This window comes from Talpa occidentalis, unplaced genomic scaffold (genome assembly GCF_014898055.3).
Source record: "Talpa occidentalis isolate TD23 unplaced genomic scaffold, MPIMG_talOcc4v2.1 talOcc4.15, whole genome shotgun sequence".
Lineage (NCBI taxonomy): Eukaryota > Metazoa > Chordata > Mammalia > Eulipotyphla > Talpidae > Talpa > Talpa occidentalis.
Window position 1 is genome coordinate 25,200,830 of NW_023601543.1, and position 25,974 is coordinate 25,226,803.

The 25,974-nt window shown below is 38.7% G+C and overlaps 1 protein-coding gene across 1 annotated transcript in view; it reads right to left on the minus strand.

The window, feature by feature from the left end:
• Positions 1–25,055, minus strand: part of RTL4 (retrotransposon Gag like 4) — a 165,535-nt gene extending 140,480 nt beyond the window's left edge. The window contains 2 exon segments of the mRNA XM_054695609.1: positions 19,700–19,808; positions 24,978–25,055. The gene's annotated coding sequence lies outside the window, so the exon portion shown is untranslated.
• Between the last annotated feature and the right edge of the window lie 919 nt (positions 25,056–25,974).

A 25,974-nucleotide genomic window follows, 5' to 3' on the forward strand; every position in this document is an offset into this window, starting at 1 on the left:
GAGTCAAGCCCTGGCTTGGAGTTAACCTCCCTTCATATTCGCACCCATTTTACTCTGTAAAGAACTTTCATGACTCTTGTGGAAACTGGATCGGAAAAGCACCTCAGTGATACGGGCAGAGCAAAGACTATGACCTTTGCTTTACAGACGAAGACCCTGAGGTTCAGGCAAGCAGAGACTGGTCACCTGGCCAGTTGGTGGCACAGCTGGATCCAGGGTACAGGCCCTTGGCCTCCAGGCCTGGTGCCCCATGCCCAGCTGCCTAAAGAGCTGCTACCAGTGGCTCCGGCTGCAGCTGTGTCTGTGCTCCTGAAACCTGGGAGCTGCGGCGCCAGGACCTGCCTCAGCAGCCGCTGATGGCACAGATGGTGCAGAAAAGGGGACCTCCACTGCCATGTCCAGCCTGTGGGTTCATTAGGTCACCCGGCCGGTGCTTATGGGGGCCTGAAGCAGGGGTACAGCATAGGCCACGTCTCCAAAGAAATGACGTGAACGGGGAGATCCAGCTTAGACTCAGATCGAAAGGCGGTCCAAGAGCTGGGCGTCTTCCACTAACCGCTCTGTCACCAGGAACGATGGTGCAGAGACCCTTCTACACGCACCCTTTCCTGCTCCTGGGGGGGATGGGTAGGGAGGGCTAATGGTGCCTTCATCAGGCAAGATGGGGGAGGAAAAGAAAAATTCGAGTTCCCACTAAGTCCATGCACTGTGTGGGGTGTGTATGTTATACACATGTCATCTGTATGATGTCAATTTCCATGGGTTACTTAGTTAGCGCCCATTCATGTAGAAAGTTTAAAATAGTGTCCAACATTCAGAAAGCACCTTATGCATGCTCGCTGTTCTTCCTATCAGCACTATTACCACCACCAAGGTCATCATTGTCATCATCATAAACATCATCGGCAGGCATATTTCAAAGTTTTGGCACCTTCAGTGTGTGTGAAGTTATTTACAGAGGAAATTGGGTAGGCTCCAAATACAAATCTGATCTACCTTAGTAACCCCAGGACACCTGGAGCTAAAGAAACTGCTGAGCTTTGCTTGGTGATGGTTTTTCTCTGTCCATATTAGTGAAAAAATTCCAAAACTGTTGTAGTTCCAAATATTTAGTAGTAGTAGTAGTAGTACTAGTAGTACTAGTAATACTAACACTAACAGTAGCCACCATTATTTTTATTGCTCCCCACGTTTTCCCCTGGAGACCATGATTTATGATTTCAGGCAGACACCTGACTGTCATAAATCTTTCTGTGCCACGTCTCTTCTCACTCTCTACAGATACCCAAACTTCTTGTACCACTGAGAAAATCAAGGCAACCAAGGGAAATTTTCTTTTCTCTTTAATCCCAAAGAGTTCAACGTCACTCCTCCTGCCCTCATCTACTTGAATTCTATTGCCACTTTTGCTGTCGGGATCATGGCTACAGAAAGTATTCCTTCCTCTTCCTTACCCTAACTGCACTCTCTCCTATCAACACTTTCCCCACATAGCATTAGAATATGCTAAAGGCTCCCTTACATTAAACAAATTCAAAACCTTTATTGACCTATAACCCCTTCTAGTCACCATCCTAATGTTCTCTTTTGCTTCCCAGCTAAGCTCTATGAAATGCTAGTCTACACTCACCATTTTAACTCTCTGATCTCTCATTAATAAATCAACTTACTGCAAATTGGCTTCATCCCTCTCAATTCCATCAAACTGCTCTCCCTGAAGTCACTAATGATCTCCAATGATTCTAAATTCAATTGATATTGCGTTCTCATTTTCTTACTTGACCTCTATGATGATGCATTTCACATTGCTTACTCCCTCAAATGTCTCTCTCCTCCTTTGACTTGTCTGAAATCATTCTTTCCCAGTTTCTCTCCATTTCTGGCCTTTCACCCTGGATCTTCTAGATTCCATTTTATTCTAAATTGCCTTGCTGTACTGAAATATCAATTATTTTTGTGTTCCAAGACTTTTTTTACTTTGCCCCTCCCTGGGCGATAACCTCTGAAATTGAGACTTCAGAAACTTCTGCTTCTCTTTAGCACTGCGCGTAGCTCCCTGGTTTATAATTGTCTTCCAATTTGTCTGCAGTCTCCTTGAGAGTAGAGTCCATGCCCTGTATATTCTTGAATCCTCAGTGCCTTGCACAGTGCCTGATATATTATGGATATTCCATTAATACTTGTTTTAAACATGAATTTTATGCTTTGTTATGCTTTACCAAATGCTAGGTCCCTTAGGGTCTGTAGCAGGATTGCACTTTATACTTTATATCAAGTAACCACTTAATGTTTCTGAATGACACTAGATAAACCCTTTAGACTGGCCTATACCAAATTTATCTAAAAGTAAATATTTATAGAATTCCTGAGATGGTATTTAGAGTCAGTATAATATAAGATAATGTGTATGTATCCCTGGATGGAGGAAAGAAGGATTAGGTTTAAGTAAATTGGAAAAGACAGGCCTATTTTACATATATGCTCGTTTCCTTCAGTCTTGCAGATAATCATTTGCCTGGATTTGTAAAGTAACACTGACAACAGGATATAATAAGGATGGTAATTATGTTAATTTGGCTATTAAAGTATTCAAATCTGGTGTTAAAGAAATTTGCCTTTAGAAGACCAAACCCTTTTAAAATTACTATCAACATTCTCTGGTGACATTTCTTCAATATAATATCTCTTCCAGACATTCAAGGCCTTATTCTTGTCTGCAATCCTTTTCCTGTGGACTTATTTTTCAATTGCAGAATAAAAGGCTTCTGTAAGTTGACAAAGACTCTGAAGGACACTGGTAACTGTTTCAGACCCAAAAAGTCATATAACCAGCTCCAGTCTTAAAAGCTGCACTTCAGGGGCAACTGTAAGCTGGTGCTGATATGCATGCATGAGTCAGATACTGCAGTCACCAGCCATAGATAAATTGCTCTTCCATCCAGCCAACTAAAGATTCTGTACCCTACTGTAAAAACTTCACAGCATTCCATACAGGAAGTGGGGGAGGGTTTATCTCTAGATTCAAGGATTACACATGTCAGGACCAAAACCTCACAGCACTGGGAATAACTGACACAAGTCTTTCGAAGCATAAAACATCTGGCCAGGGCCTCCCTGGTGGCACAACAGGTTAAGACACAACCTATGAAGCTATCCGCAGCCACTGCAGCACGGGAAGCTATCCACATGGTGCAGCAGACTTCTCCTGGCTCACCAGCTGCTCCCCTCAGCAGTGTATTTCAGTAGATCTGCCTCTTCTGCTCCTCACTCTGTCTCTGCTGAATCCTCTCACCCCCAATACCTCTGTCCTGTGCCCCAGTTCTTGTATGCATAAATAAATAATCTTAAAAAAAAAAAAAACATCTGGCCAACCACCAGAATTCCTTCAAAAATCATGGCTAGTGATTCCACATTATTATCTTCTTATTAATCAGCAAAGTTCTGAGTAGGTATGGAGAAAAACATAATTATCTGGTATTTTACTAAGCATCCAGGACAGAAAGACAAACACAGAGGAAAGAGTTTCTGATAATTGTTTTGATTGCTGATGGTTAGGAAATGAACCTTTCTCATCTCTAGCTCCTGCTTTTTCTTGTAATGAGATTGAAATTGCTTGTCCCATGTCCAATGGGGATTCCAAGGCATAAAGAGTCTAGATGCCATGTGACAAGGTAGCGGATATCTGGATAGCACTGTATACCCCTATTAGTTTCATTACATAAGACAGGGGAATAAGTTCTAAAACAAATAATGAGTGGTCATTATGTGTCAGGCACTCTGCCCAGGGCTCTAATACATTTTCTCCTTCAATCCTTATAATATCCCCAGGAAGTAATGGCTATTATTATCTCTAGTTTACAAATGGTGAAACCATTAACTTTCATTTCATTAGAAATGTTAATGGAAATAAAGATTCCATTTAGAGCAAAACTGAACAAAAAGTAGAGGATTTCTATGAAGACCATGTTAAAATTTAATGTATCACTGAGAGGAATAAAAAAAAAAACTTGTACAAATAGAAAGATACATTGTTTTTAAACATAAACATTCTATGTTGTAGAATAATAATGCACACACTGTTCAAAGAATTAATCTATTGATTTAATTATGATCCAATTGGAAATACCAGTAGGACTTTATAGATTTAAACATGCTATGGTAATCAAACTAAAAAGCTTCTGCACAGCAAAATAGACATTAACCAAAACAAAGAGACATCCTACTGACTAGGAGAAAACTTTTGCACTCCATGCAACTGATAAGGAACTGATCACAAAGATCAACAAAGAGCTCAGGACTCAACAAAAACAAAGTAAATAATCCAGTAAAAAAAAATGGGCAGAAGAGTTAAAAAGATACCTCTCCAAAGAGGACATGCAAATGGCCAACAAGTACATGAAAAAATGTTCAACGTCTATAAACAAAGAAATGCAAACCAAAACCACAATGAAATACCACCTTATACCAGTGAGAATGGCACATATTTAAAAAAACTAGCAACAACAAATACTGGCAAGGATGTGGTTAAAAAGGAACTCTGCTACACTGATGGTGGGAATGCAAACTGGTCCAACCACTATGGAAAGCTGTGTGGAGAATCCTCAAACTACTGAAAATGGAGCTGCCATATGACCTGGCAATCCCACTCCTAGGGATCTACCCAAAGGACACAAAAAACATTAATTCAAAAGGATACCTGCTCAAGAAATGCTGTCTATATTGCATTGATTTTATTCTTTGAAAGTATCTATAACTTAATACAAGAGTCAAGGCCAATTTTATTAAGAATAATTTTAAAAATAAACATTGCATTTGAGTTAAAAAAAAAAAAGGATACCTGCACCTCTATGTTTACTGCAGCACTATTTACAATAGGTAAGATATGGAAACAACCCAAATGTCCAAAAATAGATAACTGGATCAAGAAGATGTGGTACAAGGCCTCCCCTGCTGGCACAGCAGTTGAGCGCTGGGCTGCAAAGCTGCCCGCAGCCTCTGCAGCACCAGTTCAATGCCCGCTGGCAAGGGTCCCACATGGTACGCAGACCTTTCCTCCAGCGCCTGCTGCTCCCCTTAGCAGTGTATTTCAGTGGTCTGCCTGTTCTGTTCCCCACTCTGGCTCTGGTGAATTTTCTCACCCTCCCATGATTCTGACTGTACCCAGTGCTTGTATAAATAAATAAATAAATCTTTAAAAAAAAAAAAAAAGAAGATGTGGTACATATACACAATGGAATACTATTAGGCAATCAAAAAAGATAAATGCATGTCATTTGCAGCAGCATGGATAGAGCTGGAAGGGATAATGCTCAGTGAAATAAGGCAGAATGAAAAAGAAAAAATATCGGATGATTTCACTTGTAGGAGGAATATAGGGGAAGCAAATAAGGGATCAGGGAAAAAATAATAATAAATGAAATAAATCAGAGACATCCTGCAGGGGATGCGGAGGGAGGGATAAAACGGGAGGGAAGAGCACTAGGGACTATGGTGATGGTGCATGGGTGAAATGGTGGTGGGAATTCTATGGGGACCACACCTGAGAGAAGAGAGCAAATGTGCAAAAATGAACAATGATATAAAATATATATAAATAAAAATAAATAAATAAACATACTATGGTAATCACAGTAATCCAAGACTGGTTAATAAGAAAACAAAATATCAGTGGAATAGAACAGAATGTTTAAAAGTGCACGTATACATAAAGGAGTTTCGTACTTTATAGATCTTATTTAAAATCTGTCAGAAAATGAGTTATTCAATAGCTGATGTTATTGTTACTAAATTGACTCGCTACCCTAAAATATATTCCATATGGTTAAATATTTAAATATAAAAATAAAATAAAATTACAAAAATACCAAATGAAATATGACACTTTATAATATTATCTGATACTGAGGAAGGACTTCCTAAGCAACACACAAAATCTAGGAGTTATGCAGGAAAGACCAACATACTTGAATACAGAAAATAATTTTCTACCCACAACGCAAAGATGTGCATATTAGATTCATGGGCATGTCTCAATCATCCCAGTCTGGCGAGTGTGAGTTAGTGGCCTTGTTACCAAAGGACATTCTGTCCAGGATTGGGCCCTGCCTTGTACCCTGAGCTGCTAGAATAGACTTCAGCCACCCAAGGCCCTCAACTTGAATGAGCAGGTTGTGAAATGAATGAATAAAAAGTATTATTTAATATTAGAAGTACTTAGTGTCTTTCTTTAGAAGTTTGGTGATGTTTTTGTGACCACAAATATGCTGAAACTTAGCTCTTATATATACCAATTAGCTTATGGTAAATTGGTTTTGTTATATGTTGTTTTGCTTATACAATGTTTCACTCAAATCAGTTTCTAAGAACCTTTTAAAGATATTGGTAAGGACTTATGGTACTTATAAAAACTTCTTAGAAATCTTTAAACACTTAATATCAAGATATGTATTTTGCATTTACTCAAGTACCTCCTCTAGTAAGGGACAAACAGCAAAACATTCAGCTCACATAAAATATTTTAAATGACTTTTAAATGTATAAATGTTTAGCTTCACCAATAATCTAATGCATATTTTTAATTAATGAATTTTCTTTAAAAGCAGAAGGCACCAAAGTTCCCAATACCACCTGTCCTGATACATGCAGTCTTCTCCACCCCGCGCAGTGGTACATTTATTGCAATCAATGTGACAAAATAGACACATCATAATCACTCAGTATATTACTGATTAAAATGTGTGTTTACCAATTTAACTAGTATCCAGCTTTGTTAATCTTTAAAATCCTCTAACAGTTCCACAGGAAGGGATAATTAAACTGTGGTTCCTTTATATAACAAAATACTAATAATAGTTAAAATGAGCAAACTAGATCTGCATATATGCATGTAAACCTTAAACATAAATTTGAATAAATAGAAGCAAGTTGCATAAACCTCAAAAATAAGTTTGAACTAGAAAAGCAACTTGCAGAACGATAATATGATACCACTTACGTAAAAGTTAAAAACACAGAGCTACTATATATTAATGTGAGTAGGAAGCTGGGTTCTAGCTATATCTCTAACATTTTATTTCCTCTTTGAAAAAAGAGATGTACAACCAACAAGGTAAAATATTTGCATCTGTTTAATTTTTGCTCTGTCTGCTATACTATTTTATGTGCTTTTTGTATGTTTGAATGATTTTTAAAACAAAAGTGAAAATGAATGATCACCTAGTTCTCAGCTCTTAGATTGGCAGAAGTGAAAACTTAATGCACAATCATGAGAAGGTGTGGAGAAGCCAGAAAGTCACTGTAGCCCCTGAGAGTACAGATTAATATCTAGTCCCTTGAAATGGTATTGTACAATACCTGTTTAAGAATAACTATTCTTTTCTACTCGGCTATAACAATTTAGGAATATATTTTCAAACAAGTGCAAAAGAAAAAGAATACTCAATAAAACATTACTGCAGCAGTGATGATAACAAAAGACTATTAAACTAGATAAACATAAACAGGGCCCTGATTAAATAACTTATAATAATACAACCACATGATGGAATAGTATGCAATTCTGAAAAAGGCTAGAATAATAATATATTATTACCAGGGGGTAATAATATACCAGGGGTCAGCAAAATATAGCCCACTGAGCAAATCTAGCCCAACATCTGTTTTTGTTAATAAAAGTTGACTAGAACACAATCATCCCTAATTGTTTCTATATTGCCTGTGTCTGCCTTCATGCTACAGTGGCAAAGGTGAGAGTTGTAGCAGTGACAACATGGTCCACAAAGCTTAAAATATTTACTACCTGGTCCTTTTTAGAAAAAAGTTTGCTAAAACCTTGTACATACTGGTATGGAAAAATCTCCAAAAACATTTTTCAACACTCAGCGTGTGTATACAGAGCCTCTACAATGTGTCAGAATTTCTAGGTGCTGAAAACTAACAAAAATCCCTGCCCTCCTACTTCCTACATTTTATTAAATGTAGGACGAAATATAAAGGACAAAGTACAGAATCGTGTGTATAGTAAGCTATCATCTGTATTTACTTGTATAGAAATAGAATATATTTGAAAGGATTTATAAGAAAAATGAAAACAGAGTTGTTTCAGGAGAAGGAAGGAAAAGAAACAGAATATATTAATACAGGGAAATTTACTGTTCATTGTTATAACATTTTGTGATGTTGGAATGAGTATATAGTATATATATATATGTATATTTATATATAAAAATATGTGTATATAGGGCCTCCCCTGGTGGCGCAGTGGTTGAGCGCTGCCCGCAGGCTCTGAAGCGCTGGTTCAATGCCCGGCAACCCACATGGTGCAACGGACCTCTCCTGCCATGCCTGCTGCTCCCCTTAGCAGTGTATTTCGTCGGTCTGCCTGCTCTGTTCCCTGCTCTGGCTCTGGTGAATTCTCTCACCCTCCCATGCTTCTGACTGTACCCAGTGCTTGTATAAATAAATAAATAAATCTAAAAAAAAAAAGATACCAAATTCAGAAAAATGTTAATTATAAAAAATGTGTATATATTTAAGCTAGAAATACATGTATTTAAGCTAGAAATCTTATTCAAAACAAACAAAATAAAATTTAGCGAGCAAAAAAATTTGGTAAACAGCTGTTCATATGAAAATACCTGGGATTTTCATTAAATATGGGCTAAAAATGAACCAAACATATGACGCAGTTGCTAAAATAGCTAATGTAATTTTAGGCAATATAACATAATTTTATTATCAAGATCAAACTTGTTGTACTTTACTATAAGCTGTTTAAACCATACCTAGAGTGTTATGTTTCTTTTCTTTTCTTTTTTTTTTTTTTTGTATTACTGTGGTAACATTGGTTTACAACACTGCATATGATTTAGAGGTACAGGTCCCCACATCTTCAGATGTATGCTATCCCACCACACCCACCACCAAAGCCTCACAGTCTTCCACCGTTGTCCATTGGGGGTCCCTCCCCTCTTTGTTCTCCGTCTCCTACCTTCCTGCTTTGGAAGCCTCAATTCTGCAGTCACATTTGTAGGGTTTGTTTTAATTTAACATCTGTTCTTTTGTTTCTCTATATTCCACATATGAGGGAAATCATCTGTTATTTGTCTTTTTTATTCTGGCTTATTTTGCTTAGCATAATCCCCTCCATCTCCCTCCACATTGTCACAAATGGTAAGATTTTATTTTTTTTTATAGCTGAGTAGTATTCTATTTATGTATGCCATAAGTTAAGAGAGGTACTCACTTCACCTACAGGAAAGTATCCAGGAGAGAGAAGAAGAACCATTGAAGAAGAACCAATTGAGAAAGGTTAGTTTAAAAAGTAAGACTAAGGAGAATAAAAGATCCATCTTCAAATATGTGAAGTCAAGAGGGGTTAAGATTTATTTCAGATTCTTGTAAATAGTGCTACTAGGACTTCCACAATCACAGGGGTTAAGTGAAGCAATCTTAGTTCAGTGTAAAAATGTTCTAATTTGGTTGTGGAGTAGGAGCAGAGTGGAAGGGAATTAGTATTTACTGCCTACAACATGCCAGCCTTTTTGCATACATAACACTAACCTTCACAGTAATTCTGCAAGAAAGATATTATCCATTCTCCAGTAGAGAAACTGAATCTTCCTAAGATTGCATGACTTTACCTAAGACTATAGCTAATAGTAGGAGAGCAAGGATATGCAGCTAACTTGTTCTGCAGACATCTGATCTTGTCCCTCCAATAGCTATATAGCCAGAATGTTCTTAAAATATAAATCGTATGTTTATTGCAGCACTATTTACAACAGCCAAGTTATGGGAGGAAACTAAGTGCCCAACGTCAAATCAGTGGCTAAAGAAATGTGGTGTGTCTGAACAATGGAATACTACTGCCATAAAAAAAGATGAAATCTTGCCATTTGTATCAAAATGGATAAAAGTGAAGAGGATTATGCTAAGCGAAATAAGTCGGAAGGAGAAAGACAAAGACTGGATGATTGCACTCATATGTGAAATATAGAGAAGCAAAATGAAGGAAAGAAAAGACCAAACCAAATCAAACCCTAGAAATAGGACTACAGAATTGACTGTGCTAAGGGGGAAAGCAAAGGGAAGAAATCAACCAACCTTGGTCTGTTTGACACTAAGGGTTATACTCTTTTCCAATAAAGTCACTACTGTTATACTCTAAGGGTTATACTCTTTTCCAATAAGTCACTACGGTTCACACCTTTCCCATGATTTAAATAGTCTACTTCAGAATTACGAACTTCCTCATCAATGGAAATATTTAAGTGTAGCTTGGGTTATCATCTTATTAGGGATGCAGCAAAGTGGGATTCTGGCATTGAGAATGTCAAATAAAAGAAAAATCTGACATTTGTTAAAATGGTAAGGGAATCTTTATCCAAACAGCATTACAGTAGGGGTATTGCAACTGGGGAGAAAGGTTGGGCTCAACTTTTTTTTTTAAAGATTTATTTATTTATACAAGAACTGGGGTACAGGACAGATGCGCAGGAGGGTGAGAGGCTTCACCAGAGACAGAATGGGGTACAGAACAGGCAGACTGATGAAATACACTGCTGAGGGGAGCAGCGGGGAGACAGGAAAGGTCTGCTGTGCCATGTGGGCATCTCCACGGCCTGCAGGGATCGAACCGGCACTGTGGAGGCTGCATACAGCTTCACAGCGCTGCACTCAACCGCCTGCACCACCAGGGGAGGCCCTGGGCTCAACTTTGAATGCAACAAAGACAACTGGGAATTTATAGCCAATAGGCAGGGTGAGGTTGTCAATGGATGGAAAATTACTGAGAGGCTATATCTTAGTAAGTAGGTAGGGTGGAGGGTGGGGACAGAGGGTTCTTACTAAATTGGCCTAAGGGTATTCTTACTAAAGGCAGGCCAAGAGTTTAAGATCAGGCAAGGAGAATTAGGAAATTGAACAAAGGTGGTCATCAATGGTGGGGTGATTACTTAGCAGGATTTTTTTAAGACTGGGGCTGAGGAGGCCAAAGACAGGATGGAGGCCGATGTGGAGGTCTAACCATGAAGAGAGCTCAGAAAAGCCTGACGAAGTTTTGTCAAGGAGACAATCTTAGTTGTGGGGGTGGGGTTGTAATAAATAGTCTGTATGGTTCTTTCCAACTCTGTGGTCATTGAATTGTAATGTATTAGAGCCAAGTTCTGCATCATACTTCTGTGAGTACTTTAAGATAAAGGCAGCCTGGGAAAAATGAGCTCCACCTTTATGAGCCTCCCACAGGTCAATGATACCAGCCCACTTGGCCTTTCTGTTTTGGGCATATTAAATTCCTCCCCATCTTCCCCCAAGTAGAAGCAAAGCTTAAAGATAGCTGCTGATTTCTAGAGTGTTCCTGGATGGCTTCCCATTGTGAAATTCTTAGGGAACAGCCCCATGCATTTTTAATTGAGCTGCTTCTTTCTATTTATGTAGGCAAGTCATATCAATGATTTGCAAAAGAAAGAGAATGGAAATAAGCTCAGTGAAATGGTCAAAGCAGCTTGCAATAGACTTACCTCTTCCCCAAGAGAAAAGAGCCATTGCTTTGATGTCCATAAAAGAAGGTAGCAGAGGCAGCTCCTATATATAGCAAACAGCATTGGTGAAACTAGGTAGGGTGACATGCTCACCTGGCACAGAGGCCCAAGCCTTGCACCTCAGGAGACAGAAGCCAAATCAGTAGCAAAGAAGAGGGAAAGATGTCCCACTGAAAGACTCAAAATATTTTCATATCTATTACGCCACTCTAATCATGGAGTAATTCCATCATTAGAATCACTTCTTTGGACTGAAGCATTAACTCCAGAAACTTACACTTAAAATAGGACATGTTAGTCCTCAATAGCCACTTGTGTGACTTTGGTTGAGGTAATTTCCAAAACGGAGTTCCAAGATCACTAAGGTATAAATAAAATGAGGGGTTTAGGCCACCTAGCTCTAATTTTTTTTAAAGATTTATTCATTTATTTATACAAGAACCAGGGTACAGGCCAGATGCGTGGGAGGGTGATAGGATTCACCAGAGACTGAGCAGGGAACAGAACAGGCAGACTGACAAAATACACTGCTGAGGGGAGCAGCGGGAGAGATAGGAGAGGTCTGCCACACCATGTGGGACCCTCGCTGGCCGGCTGGGATCAAACTAGCACTGCAGAGGCTGCAGACAGCTTCACAGCACAGCGCTCAATGGCCTGCGCCACCAGGGGAGGCCCCCTAGCTCTAATTTTCTACGCATCTAAGTTTCTTCAGCCCAGAAGTGCACTCATTGTCAGCTAGTAAGTGCTACCTAATTAACAGGATGCTGAAGGGACAAATTGTGATAGAGGACAGGGAGAGAGAATTGTAAGGGGCAGATGGGGGTTGCTACAGAGTGTTAGGTCTGGTAGGGGTACTATACCCAGAGGACTTGGGGAGCTATGAGACAGAGTCAGCAGGAAAATTAGGGTACTGCCAGCTGGTGGAGCACAGTGAATACTAATAACAAACTTTACTTCATAATTTTGCAGTGTTTGGGCAATATGATTTGTATACAGATATATACAGTCTCTCCTTTGCATTCTCTCTATGTCTCTCTCAATACAATAGTTCACACTAGACCTTTTATTTCAGTAATCAACCTGACATTGGAGAGTATAAAGCAAGCACTTCCCAATCCCAAGTTTTCTTTTTAGAAGATTGAGTTTAGAGAATGAGCTCAGAATTAGGGAAAAACTTTTTATATTTTTCTTTTAATTATTTTTATTGTCTTTTGAATTGAGGTAATGTTGGTTTACAACCCTGTATACGATTTAGAAATATAGGTTCTTACCTCCATAGATGTAAATATTTTTATTTTTTGCAATCAATTCCTTTTATTTAATAACATGACTCTTTGTAGGACACACACAATATTTTGGGACACCAGAAATGGAAAGGTATGAACCATTTCACTTTAAACTTGGTCCATTTTAGGTGGGTTTCCTTGTACCTGGAGATGTTCATCTTTCATGACAAAGAGGGCAGCAACTAGTAGTATGGAAATGGTTCCACTTAAATCAGCATCTAGAACCTCAGATAGCAGAGAGCTCAAAGATGAATCTGTCTCTCTGGGTGTCCTCTGGTTGATGCTCACTTTCCATGCTTCAGTGCATCTCATTGCCATAAGTTTCAAAGACAGTCTTTTTTGTATTTTATTTTTAAAAACTTCACCAAGTAAATTCTTTGAAATCGAAGTGTACCTGTTTTTCTCTTAGGCCTCGGGGCACTTAAAAAAATAAAGCTGTATATCTTCTTTAAAATAAAAAAGCTATTTCATCTTGCCTTATCATCACCACGTATTTGAAGGATAGAGACTGGGAGTTATGACTGTAAATCTTTCAGAGTGGAGTGCCAGCTCACAAGGTCAAAATGGAGTCATTTCTAATCCTTTATCTTCAATTTCAACACCCACACCCACACATACATTATATATTATCTATGCAAGTGTAAAAAATAGTAAGATATTTAAAACCAATCTGATATAAAATTGGTTGGATTCAACCTTAATTTATTCACTGTAAACATATTAACACCCCCCCCCAGTAATCCAGAAGTTTTCAAATGGCTTAATGTGCACTATTATGTTTCGCAGGATATAAACAGGGCACACACCACAAATAAGAATGTCTTTCAATTTTCCTATACATGGCCACTGAAGTAAGGAGGAGGAAGATGAAAGAAAAGGAAGAAATGAGCAGAGTGGAGAAGGCAAAGCAGAAGAGACAGAAAGAACTTGATGCTGGTTAAAGCACCAAGAAACAAAGATCTAACACAATCCTTTATATTTTAACAGTAGATAAAAATTGACAAAGTTTAATTTAAAGCAGAGAAGTGCAGGCATTCCTAAAATACTTCCTTTGTTTCATTTAAGGATCATCCTTAAATGGAGCTCTATAGCTGAAGGTAGTGTTTTTGAAGATTAACTGAATTGTTATATGTAAAGAATTTAGAACAGTGTCAAACATTAGTAAGTACTCAATGCATGGTAGTTATTGGCATCATGACCTTCATCACACTTATCATCATCATTACACTTTTATAATAAAGATCTTGTGTGGAAAACCATTTCTCTCACTGCTTTTTAAATACATCTATAGGAGGCTCCCTGGTGGCCTAGGTATTAAGTCTCAGTGCTATAACTACTAAGACCTGAGTTCCATCCCAGGCGAGGGAGGTGACCCACATCACATGGCACAGCAGACCTCTCCTGTCTTGCCCGCTGCTCCCCTCAGCAGTGTATTTCAGTACATCTGCCTGTTCTGTTCCCACTCTGCCTTTGCTGAATCCTCTCACCCCCTGCACCTCTGGTTGACACCCCAGTTCTTCTATGCATAAATAATCTTTTTTAAAAAGTTCAAATAAATGAATAAATACATCTACAAAATAATTCAAATGTCATGTTCCCAACTACAGACATAAATGCAGTTATATCCTAATCCCTGACTTATGAGCTAAAAGAAAATAAGCTGCTGATCTGATCTTTCCCCGGTGTGATTAAATGTTCCCCACCTCTGATAACAAGTAGATATTTGGATAATCCATTGCAGTTTTTCTTTTGTGACTCTAAATGCATAGACCTAACAATGATCTGGTTAGTCTTCTTTACCCTGAGAGATAGGTAGACAAAGGGAAAATTACCATTATTGTATCATTATTATTGTCATCACTATTATAGTCATCAAGCCTCCATGTGCATGTGGTACTATCCTAGACACTGTATGCAATCTCAGTGAACACTTAGAGCAGTGACACCCCAGACATAATGAATCATAGGTTGGGTCTACATAACTTTTCTACTTATCTATTGGTCAGTCAATTCAGCCAAAAGAGTTGGTTCTATTTTATTTATTATTTTTTTTTCTTACATCATTGGAGTTCCCATAGTTCTCCTGCCACCATATCACCTGTGAACCATCAACACAGTCCTTTGTATTCTTCCTTCCATGTTTTGCTTCCTCACCCCCGCCTCCTCCTTTGATGTACGCTGATGCAAGCATCTATGGTGAGCTTGCAGGTTTTGACTTTCTCTTGATCTTTGTTTGGTTTCTCTATATACCACATATAAGTAAGACCATTTGGTATTTATCTTTTTCCTTCTGACTAATTTCGGCTAGCATCATCCCTTCCAGCTCCATCCACATTGCCACGAATGGTATGAGTTTGTCTTTTTTGATCACTGAAGAGTTGGTTCCAGTCCCATACAATAATAGCTACAATCAAGCAAGCACAAGACTGAATAAATCAACAGCCACACAACCTCGATTCAATTCTCAAATTTTTAAGCCTTTACTTGGGTCTTTGTAATTATGTGAAAGAAGGTGGCTGTGAGTTTTGACAAGAAAGAATTATTTCTTCCTCTTAGAAGGAGCCATGCAAGCATATTCCTCTCTGTTATCTCAAGAAGTTCGCCAGTGGGAGAACTAGACTGATAATGTGTGACCAAGAGCAGACAATGAGAATTTTGGTACTGTATTAGGGTTCTCCAGAGAACAGAATCAATAATCAAAAAACATCAACCCATGGATTTAAGAAGTTAAGTGAACCACATACAGGATAAACCCCCAAAATTAATATATCATCTCATGATAAGAAAAATTCCAAAAACTGAAGACAAGAGCAAATATATAAAAAGGCAGTGGATTTAGCATCTGAAATCATGGAAGCCAGAAGGAATTGGTACCCGTGTGTGTGTGTGTGTGTGTGTGTGTGTGTGTGTGTGTGTGAGAGAGAGAGAGAGAGAGAGAGAGAGAGAGACAGACAGACAGACAGACAGACAGGCAGACAGGCAGACAAATAGAGAGACAGACAGGCAGACAAACAGGGGGGTAGGGTAGAGACAAAGAGTTTTTTTTAAATAAGACATTAGTCCACACAATTATGGAGGCGGAGCAGTCTAGACCTGTAATAGCTGTCTGAAGGCAGGAGAAGACCAATGTCCAGTGAGAAGATAATCAGGCAGAAGAAAATATTTTTTCTTACTCAGTCCACCCACAGTGGAGAGAGCAATCTGCTTTACTTGGTTGACAGAGTCAAATATTTATCTTACCAAAAATACCCTCATAGACAATCCAAGAAATAATGTTTAATAAAATATTTGGGCACCCTATGACCCAGTCAAGTTGAAACCTAAAATTCACCATCACAGGATCTAAGGGAAGGTGAATGGTCAGAAGGAAGAATAAACTCCTCACATGCTCACATATTGACCTCCATGCCCAATTCCCCTAAATCTTTATTCATGAGCATCATTATAATACAAGCTTTGTCATCCACTAGAACTTTCTGTTTCTCCCAACAAATGCCCATAAAAAGATTATTTAAGGTCAGGAGGGTGAAGAGGTAAGACTGTTTACTTAAATCTCCTACCAACCTCACTTTGGCTGGGCTGAATAGAAAACTATCAAATATTCCTCCTCCATTTCTCTCTCCAGCTCTCTTGATGTTAAAGTAGCCAGTCCAGTCAAAAAGGATGTTTCCAGGACTTTAAAAGGGGACCTGTGTCAGCAATAGGTCATCAGATAGGACAAAGTTAGAATGCCCTTATCACATTTTCCAGTACTGTTCTACTGCTAACCTACTGCTAACCTAGGTTCTTATTCATGACACCACCTCCAACATTAATGAGACACAGCTAAAAATACCATCCTGACTTCTAAAGGATTTTTGAAGAGTAAACAAAAATATCCAAAGAGCTCTCATTGGTGATTTGTCCTTAAACTCTACTTGATTTGAGTCTGGCTTTCACTACACTGGAATCTGTTTTTAACTTGGCATCATTTCCCACATTGAAAGGATGGCCCGCCATACTGCTTTAGAATAGGAACTTCATGAAAATATATTGAATATTCTGGTTCACCTTTTCTCTTTTCTTCCCTTTCTCAATGCCAGGATTCCTTTTCCAAACAGCCTGGCTCCTGCAAGAGCTATAAGAATGATAGGGTGTATGAGACACTGTGTTCAAAATAGGCACTCTCCTAACAGATGGTGCAGAATGGCGAGTTGAAGGGAGAAAGCCATTGTTAGGCAACATTTCAAACAACAAAAATAAGTTGTGGGGGTTTAGGGAGGGAATTGTGTTTTGGTTCAAAGCAGCAAATTACCTGGATGGTGTACAGTGTCTGACAATCTAAGAATATCAAATTATCCACTGAGAATCTGGCTACCTAAGCTGCTTTTCCCAACTGCACATTATTTGCTCAACAAATTTTTTGCTCAGAAGTCTCTGAAGGAAATTTTAAGATGCTCTTTTCACCACTGAAGGAAAATAGATATTTTTTAAAAGAGACTATAGAAGAATACATAAAATGAAACACCAAATTTCCCTGAAACTTGCAAGTTTCTCTCAGAAATAATTATAGCCATCTGTAGCAAACAATGTCTTTCACTTACATTGATGAAACATTATAACCAAGGTAAATCCCTGTCAATTATACTATAAAATAAACATACTTTCATTTCCTCTAAAACCTTGAAGGTTTGAATATGCTTAATTCCTTTGTTATAGATGGGAGGAAAGATTGGCTGAATAGGCTTATACAGAGAGAAGAATTGGTGGAAAGATTGGCTGACTACGCTTATATAGAGAGAAGAATTGGTCACAAACAAAAGATGCCAGGAGGAGGGGCCCAGTTCTGCAAGACCAACTTTTATGGTTGGAGGGAATCAGTTCTTCCTTCTCCAGAGAACTGACACTCCCTCAGTTTCCCTTTTCAGGTCTTATTTTGGGTCACTCGAACATTTCATAGAATGCCATTTTATGTTTAATGTATTTGAATTTTTCTAATTTACAATATATTTGTATAGGACTTCTGTTGTTCTAGGTATTACAATACATATGCTGAATATTTCAAAGTCTATTTATACAAATGTTTTACTATTTTAAGTGAGGTGAGGAAACCTTACAGTCTTTTTACTCTCTGCACTTTTAAAAAATAATCTGAAGCATACCCTCTACATACACAGAGCACCACAGTCAGATGTTATAAATTTTGCTTCAACCACCAAACAAACTGAAAAACTGATGAGAGAGCAGCCCATTATGTTTACCCTTACTTTTACCCATTCCATTACTTCCTTCCTGAAGTATCAGACTCCTTTTCTTATCATTTTTATTTATTTAGGGAACTTCCTCTATTCACTTTTTTTTTTTTTAGGTCTGCTGGGAACATAAACTCTTAGTTTTTCTTAGAGACTGTTTTCCTTTCCTCTTCATTCCAGAAGGTTATTTTTGTGGCATATAGAATTTGATCTTGACAGTTCTTTCAGTGTCACTGCTTTCTGGTTTCCATGACTTCAGATGATAAAGTCATTAACATTTGAATTATTGGTCCCTTGCAGCTACTTGTTAGTTCTTTTTAGCCTCTCTCTAAGTTTTTCTTGCCCTCAATTTTCAGACTTTTGATTATCACTAATTCTTGTCATGGATATATTTAGGTTTGTCCTGTTTGTGATTTACTTAGTATCTTTTTTTATTTTGGTTTTAGGTTAGTTTTATTTATTTTATTGTTATTAAAGTAACATTGTATTATATCGGTATATAATTACTTCTTAAATCTGTAGGTTTATGACTTTTGCCAAATTTGTAAAGTTCTTAACTTCTTCACTTTTGTTTTCACTTTGTACTATTTTCCTCTCCTTCTAGGACTCTGATAATACAAATGTTAGCTTTTTTGTTATTGCTCATTGTCCCTGAGACTCTACTTATTATTTTCTCAGCCTATGTTCTCTCTGTTTTTGAGATTAGGTAATTTCTATTGATCTGTCTTCAAGTTCGCTAACTCCTCTGTCTTCTCTAATATACTACTGAGCCTATGTAGAAAGGACTTTTCTTCTTCAGTTATTGTATTTTTTTAAGCAGTATACTATCCCTTGGGTTCTTTATATTTTGCATCTCTTTACTGAGATATTTAATATTTTCATTTAAGAGTGTTTTTTATTGCTCAATAAAGCACGTTTATTATTGCTTCTTTAAAATCCTTGTCAGATAATTCCAAAATATGAGTGATCTCATTGTTGATATCTATTGTATTTTCTTATTCAAGTTATGGTTTTACTGGTACTTGGTATATCAAGTGATATTCTCTTGTATCTTAGAAACTTTGGGTATTATATTGTGAGACTCTCAATCCTATTTAACCATCCTTATAACAGTCAGTTTCTAAGTCTAAACATAATGTGCAATAATGGGTGAAGTTAATATTCACCTTCTGTCTGAAACTGTAAATACCACCCTGACAAATGTGGAGGCTAAATGACACCATCCTAATGCAGATAGTAAAGTGTGAGTTCAGCTCACTCTCCACCACACTGATATCCCCTTTTTGAATGTTGGACACCAACTAACACCAGGTGGGTGTGTGAGCTCAGCACCTCTCCTGAGTACTGCTGACACCAAAGAATGCAGAATAAACAGAGGGTTGACTCTCACTATCTTGCCAGTCATGTTTTGCCTTGTTGCTTCCATGTGCAAATGGATGCCCAGCTCCCCTCTAAGCCAACCTGATTTCTGATTTGCCCTTCCCTAATCTCCATCATTTGGTCTTACTGTTGCTGGCTGGGATGGAGATTGAGCTCCCTAATCGTCTCCTTACTGGACCCTGTTGATATAGGGATGAGTAACAGTACTTACTTGCTCCTCTTCATCTTACTTTGTTGATTCTGGACATGGGTAGAAACTCACCTCCCCAGTGGACTCCAGTGGTATTTCGAGTCTTCATTCTTAGTGTCACATGTTTTTATTAGGTGGTGAGATGGAAAACCAGCTCCCTCTTGCTCAGGCCTGCCAATACCTTGCCAAGGAGAGAATCAGAATATCACCTACTTAAATGGAGTTGGAGGGGTGGGATAGTGAAAAATCAGCTCCCTAATCTGCCTGCCAATACCACCTGGGTGGGGGACACAGAGAGCCACCCCTGCTTTTAACGAATGAAGATAAAGTGGAAGATCTGCTCCCCACTAGGGAAATTAAAGTGTAATCACCATTTTCTGCAAGATAGATGGGTGTAGTGGAACATTAACTTCCGTTTGAAACCAGGGGGATGGGGTATATTGTTTTCACTGATGTAGTGGAGGTGTTGTCTGCAAAACGAAGGAAGTTGAAGTACTCTTTGTAAAGTCAGTAAGATTATGTTTGATGTAGGTTTAAGGCAAAATACTGCAACAATTACATGGGTATATGTTAAAAAATTATAAGTGAAAAAAGTAAAATTTGAAATAAGTAAAATATTTTGCCAATTATATAAATATAAAAATCAAAAGCAATATTTATTGCTTACGGTGATGTACATAAAAGCATGAAGTCTACTATATTGTTTGTTTTTAATGTGGATGGGAGAAAAGGCATGAGTCGTGGTTAAAGAGAACTTTAATGTAATAGTGCCTAAATAAAACTAGAATGAAGTAAGACAAGGTGCCAATAGTGAATTGTAGGTCTAAAAGAAGGCTCATTGGTGTTATGATTCTTTGCACTTTTCTGTATTTTTAATATGTCTCAACAGAACGCAAGGGACATCGTTACTTTGACATAGGAGCCATGTTAGTGAAATAAGTGTTTCTCTGAAGATGCGGTCATTAGGCAACCTTCAGCAGACCACATTCTTAACTCTAGAAAAGCGTGATATATCTTAAATACAGCATAGCTTTTAGCCTCCCCTGTGTCCCAACCTCACTGAAATTCACTCAGTATCTTTTGAGTCTCAGAACAAACAGCTCCTCATTCATTCACAAAAGATGTAGTAAGTGCCAGCTCTCTAATCTAAGTGCCAAGCATGTATTGGTGAATAACATACAAGCAATGTTTAGTAATATGTTATACAATAGCTATGACAGAAATGTATACAGCATATATATTCCCATTATAGCAATGCAGACTAAATCCCCCTTAAAGTTAGATAAACTATTAACAACTGAGCTACAAAAGTTTTAAAGGAGTAAAAGTCTGTTTCCTCCTGTATTTTGCACTTCAAGTAGAGTAACGTGAAAGCTAATCCCTAGAGAAGTTGTCATTTAACAAATAGCAGCCATATGTTCCACTTTTGCCTGCAATTCTTCCCTGTGAACTTGCTCTTCAGAGGCCACTTAGCCATGAGGGAGATCAAGTTGAAGGCCACTACTCTGATCCTCAGGGAAACGCCAAGTAAAAGTCTAGCCCCTGCACACCTGTGAATTACATGAGGGAAGCAGTTGTGTGGTAAACTACTCTGTTCCCAGAGGTACCACCTAATTGTACCACTCAATAAACCACACATCTTTCCTCCATGATTCTAATGTGAATCCTTATGAGCAAAACATAAGAATTTGACAACCCTGAAAACCATCTTGACAGATTAACTCCCACTACAGAAGGTTAGTCCTGATAAGCAAAGAGGAGGCTGTACTGAAATCCAGGATTATTTTCTAGAAATAACTTAACTCTGAGGATCTTTGGTTCCTTTCTGGAGACTCTTAGGAGGGAATCCATTTTCTTGCTTTTTTTTAGCTTCTAGGGGCTACTTAGTTATCCTAGATCATCACCCCCTTGCACCTTCAAAGCCAGCAACTGCGTCACCCAACATTTGCTTCTGTTGTCACATTTCCTTCTTTTGCTGTTGACCCTCTGGCTCTCTCTTATAATGACCCTGGAATTATAGTGGCCTCACCCAGATAATCCAGGATAACTTCCCCATCAGTAGATTATTAATTTATTCACATGTGTACAAAGCCCTTTCACAGATTCCAGGGATTAAAATGTGGACAGCTTTTGCTTGGATGTGACATTTTCTACTTCCTTTAACCTACCTTCTGGTTTGCATTCCTGATTCAAAATTTTTCTTTTCCTCACTCTCTGATTCCTACTATAGACCCTGGTTTGAGCCTGGACATTGTGATTTTTCTCTACCTTTTGTTTCTTTGAAGGGAGTGTGTGTGTCTCTGTGAATGTGTGTGTGTATGTACTTAGAAGAGTGAGAAGAAGGAACTGTGCCATGGAGAGTAGGAGGGAGACATTAGTATAATAAAATATTACTATCCTTATTTTGTAAATGAGGAAATTGAGGCTTCTAGAGGTCTATCACTTATTTAGATCACACAGATAAGAGGTGGTGAACCATATTTGAGAGAATGCTGCTGTGACACTACGCTCATAGAACTAATTAATCAAAATTACATAAAAATAACCTGGTAGGTGAACAGCTAGGTTCATTCAAACCATCATCTTCTCCTCTATGGCACTTGGGCCAACTTTGCAGTCTAAATTGTTCACACTTTCTCTCCTCCTTGCATCTCTTTCCCACCACGCCTCCAAAGCAATAGCTTTCTCTGTTGCCAAAAGCATTTGGTACAGCCTGGGATGCGTGACTCTATATGAGTACTTGTAAGGAGCTATTTCCACAAACATTTACAGCTCTAAAATGGATCATTTCCTCAGGCTTACTCGTGAGTAGACTCTTGGGAGCTGAGATTTCCCAATATGCTCATGATAATATTTCTCAGATTTAAACAGCCAAGGACAGAGTGGAAACAAGTCAGAAACCTTGCCTCAGAAATGGCTCTTTTTGACACATCAGTAAAGCCCACTGACCTTCTGGGAAGACTGCCAGGCCCAACTTTACAGTGAGACCTTAGCTAGACCTTCCAAAGTTCTGAATTGGCTTGGCATTTTTATTGGCTACAACTAATATTTATACTTTTGCTTAAGTCACAATAACTAAAGAGATACTGCTCAATAATTAGAGAAGAAATGCTTTAGAACTCTGGAACTCAATTCCATGACAGGCCATGTGGTCAAACCCTGCCTTCACAGAAGACACAGTCAGGCACACAGTCTGCCTCTAAGGCAGACAACAGTCCTGGCAGTGAAACCTACTACGGGGGTTGCTTTGGGCCAAAACCAAAGGAACATAGCTGTTAATCCATAGTGGTTATGAAGCACTAAGGCATTCTGGGAATTTAGCAGACACAGCCTGGAATTTCAGACGTAGATACTGAAGGCCATTCTCCTTTACTTAGTAGGCTGCAGGCTCAGGTTTGACTCGCATCTGGGATGTGGTCACATCACTTGTTGCTAAGGAGATTATATTCTCGCCTAGGGTAGCTATTTGTCATTTGTCCTTGACTGAGTCCAATAATATCAGTTGGCTGTGGAAGGCAAGTGGTATACCTTTAAAGAAGCCACAACTGAAATGTCTATTCATTTCAGTTTGAAACCATTGGTGGCAAATAAGTCTAGGATCAAACCTTGATGATATTTCTCACTTCTGTTGCCATAAATAACTTGAAGTAGAAAAAGCGAAAGAAAGGTACCTGAATCCTGAAAACAGGCAAATCTGAATCATAAGCCCAGAGAAAAGAAGCTTTGAAAACTTCTAGGAAGCCAAGCTACCCTCCCACTTGATAAATACTAGCCACTCCTCAAGGTCAGAGTGAATATAAGCAATCACCAGTCCAGAACCATAAAACCTCACCCATACACCCCTTCTTTCTTGCTCCACAAAGAGATCATGATGAAATTGAGCCTGATATGTTACAAGCAATTCATTCTTATATTTTATAGGAGTGGGGGTGGGGGAGCGGTCATGATCCCACTTCCTTAATATGGAGATAAAAATCCAATTTTCTGAAGTACAGAAAGAAGGCCATAAACCTGGCTTCTTTTCAGCCACTCATTGGCTTTGGCAAAGTCGAGGGAAAGACGAGTTAGTCCAGGTGGGTGGGTGGAATTCAAGGATGATTCATGGCTTATAGCCCTGGCCCCAAGTGCAACATGTGAACTCAGAGACCTTGGCAAGTTGACCACTCGTTCAGTAACTGAGCATTACTATGGAGATAGCATTTGTGTATTTTGACCAAAAACTCAGGAATCACAGTCCCCAGAATATATGGTGTTAATGATGATGCCATTGGAGTGAAGGAGCACGGTCTGCATCCCCAGGAAATTTAACTACATTATATGAGCCCAGATTTGGATCTCAGATTTACTGGTTTCTCTTTTCCATGGCTATGTCATACTTGTGCAGGGCTGATGACGCAACAGACGAAGCAAGGGATAAGAGTATGGAAAGTCTCACTCATAGCAGGAATTTAGAAAATTTAAATAAGAGACCAGGAAAAAGACTAATCACTACAAAGTAAAAATCAAAATCAACAAGCAACTATAAACCAGAGACACACTATGGGGGGGGGGGAGAGGGAGGAGCGGGGAGAGGAAGGACTAGAGTCAAAATAAGGGGGATGTGCAATTGTATGGGGAATATAACCAAAATGAAAATGCATACATTGTGCAAAGATGAAAAAAGATGTAAGAATTATATAAAAATATTTTAAAAAAGAGTATGTAAAGTCACACTCTGGCCCTTAAGTTCCAGGAGATAAAAAATGGACTGGTTAACAAGTCAACCACTTGCTATTCATTACAGAAAGCTTTGTTTTTATAGCAAATAAGTAGCCATGTCATATTGCCCAATAATACCAAAACAGTGAGTGTTAGGGAATTGGCACTTGTTGAACATCTATTCTGTGGCAAAGCACTATGCTGACTGCTCATAGTATCTCACTTAATCCTCACTGCATACCTGTGAGGAGGGAATTATTAAGCCTATTGGACAGAGCAAAACAACACTACAATCAGAAAAATTAGGTGAATTGCTCAGGTCATACAGTCAATAGGATTGTGTCCCAAAGTCACAACGGATGGATCATCATGCCTTTGAGAAAATCTTCCAATAAATAAAATCAAAGTTCTAGAGTGACAATGAAAAGATTCAGAATGTTTTTGCAGTAGCAAACAGGTAACTCCCCATGAGCCATCTAAGAGCTCAATCATACCCAGGCTGAGAGGGGAAGGTCTTCCCTGGCCTCAAGAACTGTAATAGGGCTTAGCTTCAAATTCATAGTGGACTCTGGGCCAGAAGAATGTTTTTCAGCTTTTGCTGAATTCTCTTGAGCATGAAAAAGTCACACCCCAAAAGACAGGTTCAACTTACCTACAACCACAGAATAAATCAAGAAACCATTTGGAGGAGATGGACGTTGGCCCGTCTCTTGAACTTTCTTGCTCTGACATGCTCAACTATGCCCATTGTGACCTTTCTGTGATGTCACACTCGTTGGCAGGGGCATGGTTGGTGGGTGACTGAGATGACCAATGGGAAGGTGGGAAGCATGTTTTCCAGTCTATGCTCGCCAGGATATCTCAATGTTCTTCTGAGTTCAGGGGGGTGATTCAACCCCACTGCACTGTTATCACTTTTTTTTTTTAATAATAAATTTTATTGTTATATTCCCCATACAATTGCAGCCCCCCCATTCTGACCCCAATCCCTCCCCTCCCACCCCCGCCCCCAAAAAAGTGTCTCTGGTTCATAGTTTTTTGTTGATTTTGATTTTCACTTTCTTATAGTTATTCATTTTCCTGGTCCCTTATTTAAGTTTTCTAGATTCCTGCTATGAGTGAGACCATCCGGTATTTTTCTTTTTCTTTCTGGCTTATTTCGCTGAGCATGATCCCTTCCAGCGCCATCCATGTTGCTGCAAATTGCATGTGTTTATCTTTTTTGAATGCTGAGTAATATTCCATGGTATATATGTACCACATCTTCTTGATCCAGTCATCTATTTTTGGGCATTTGGGTTGTTTCCAAAGCTTAGCTATTGTAAACAGTGCTGCTATAAACATAGGGGTGCAGGTGTTCTTTGGAATTGATGTTTCTGTGTCCTTTGGGTAAATACCTAGGAGTGGAATTGCTGGATCATATGGAAGCTCTATGTTTAGTAGGTCCAGAAATCTCCACACAGCTTTCCACAGTGGTTGGACCAGTTTGCACTCCCACCAACAGTGCAGAAGAGTTCCTTTTTCTCCACACCCTCGCCAGCATTTGTTGTTGCTAGTTTTTTTAATATTGCACTGTTATCACTTTTTGATCCCAAAGAAACAGAGGACTGTATGACCATCCTTTTTACTGCCTTATGAATAGTGACAGG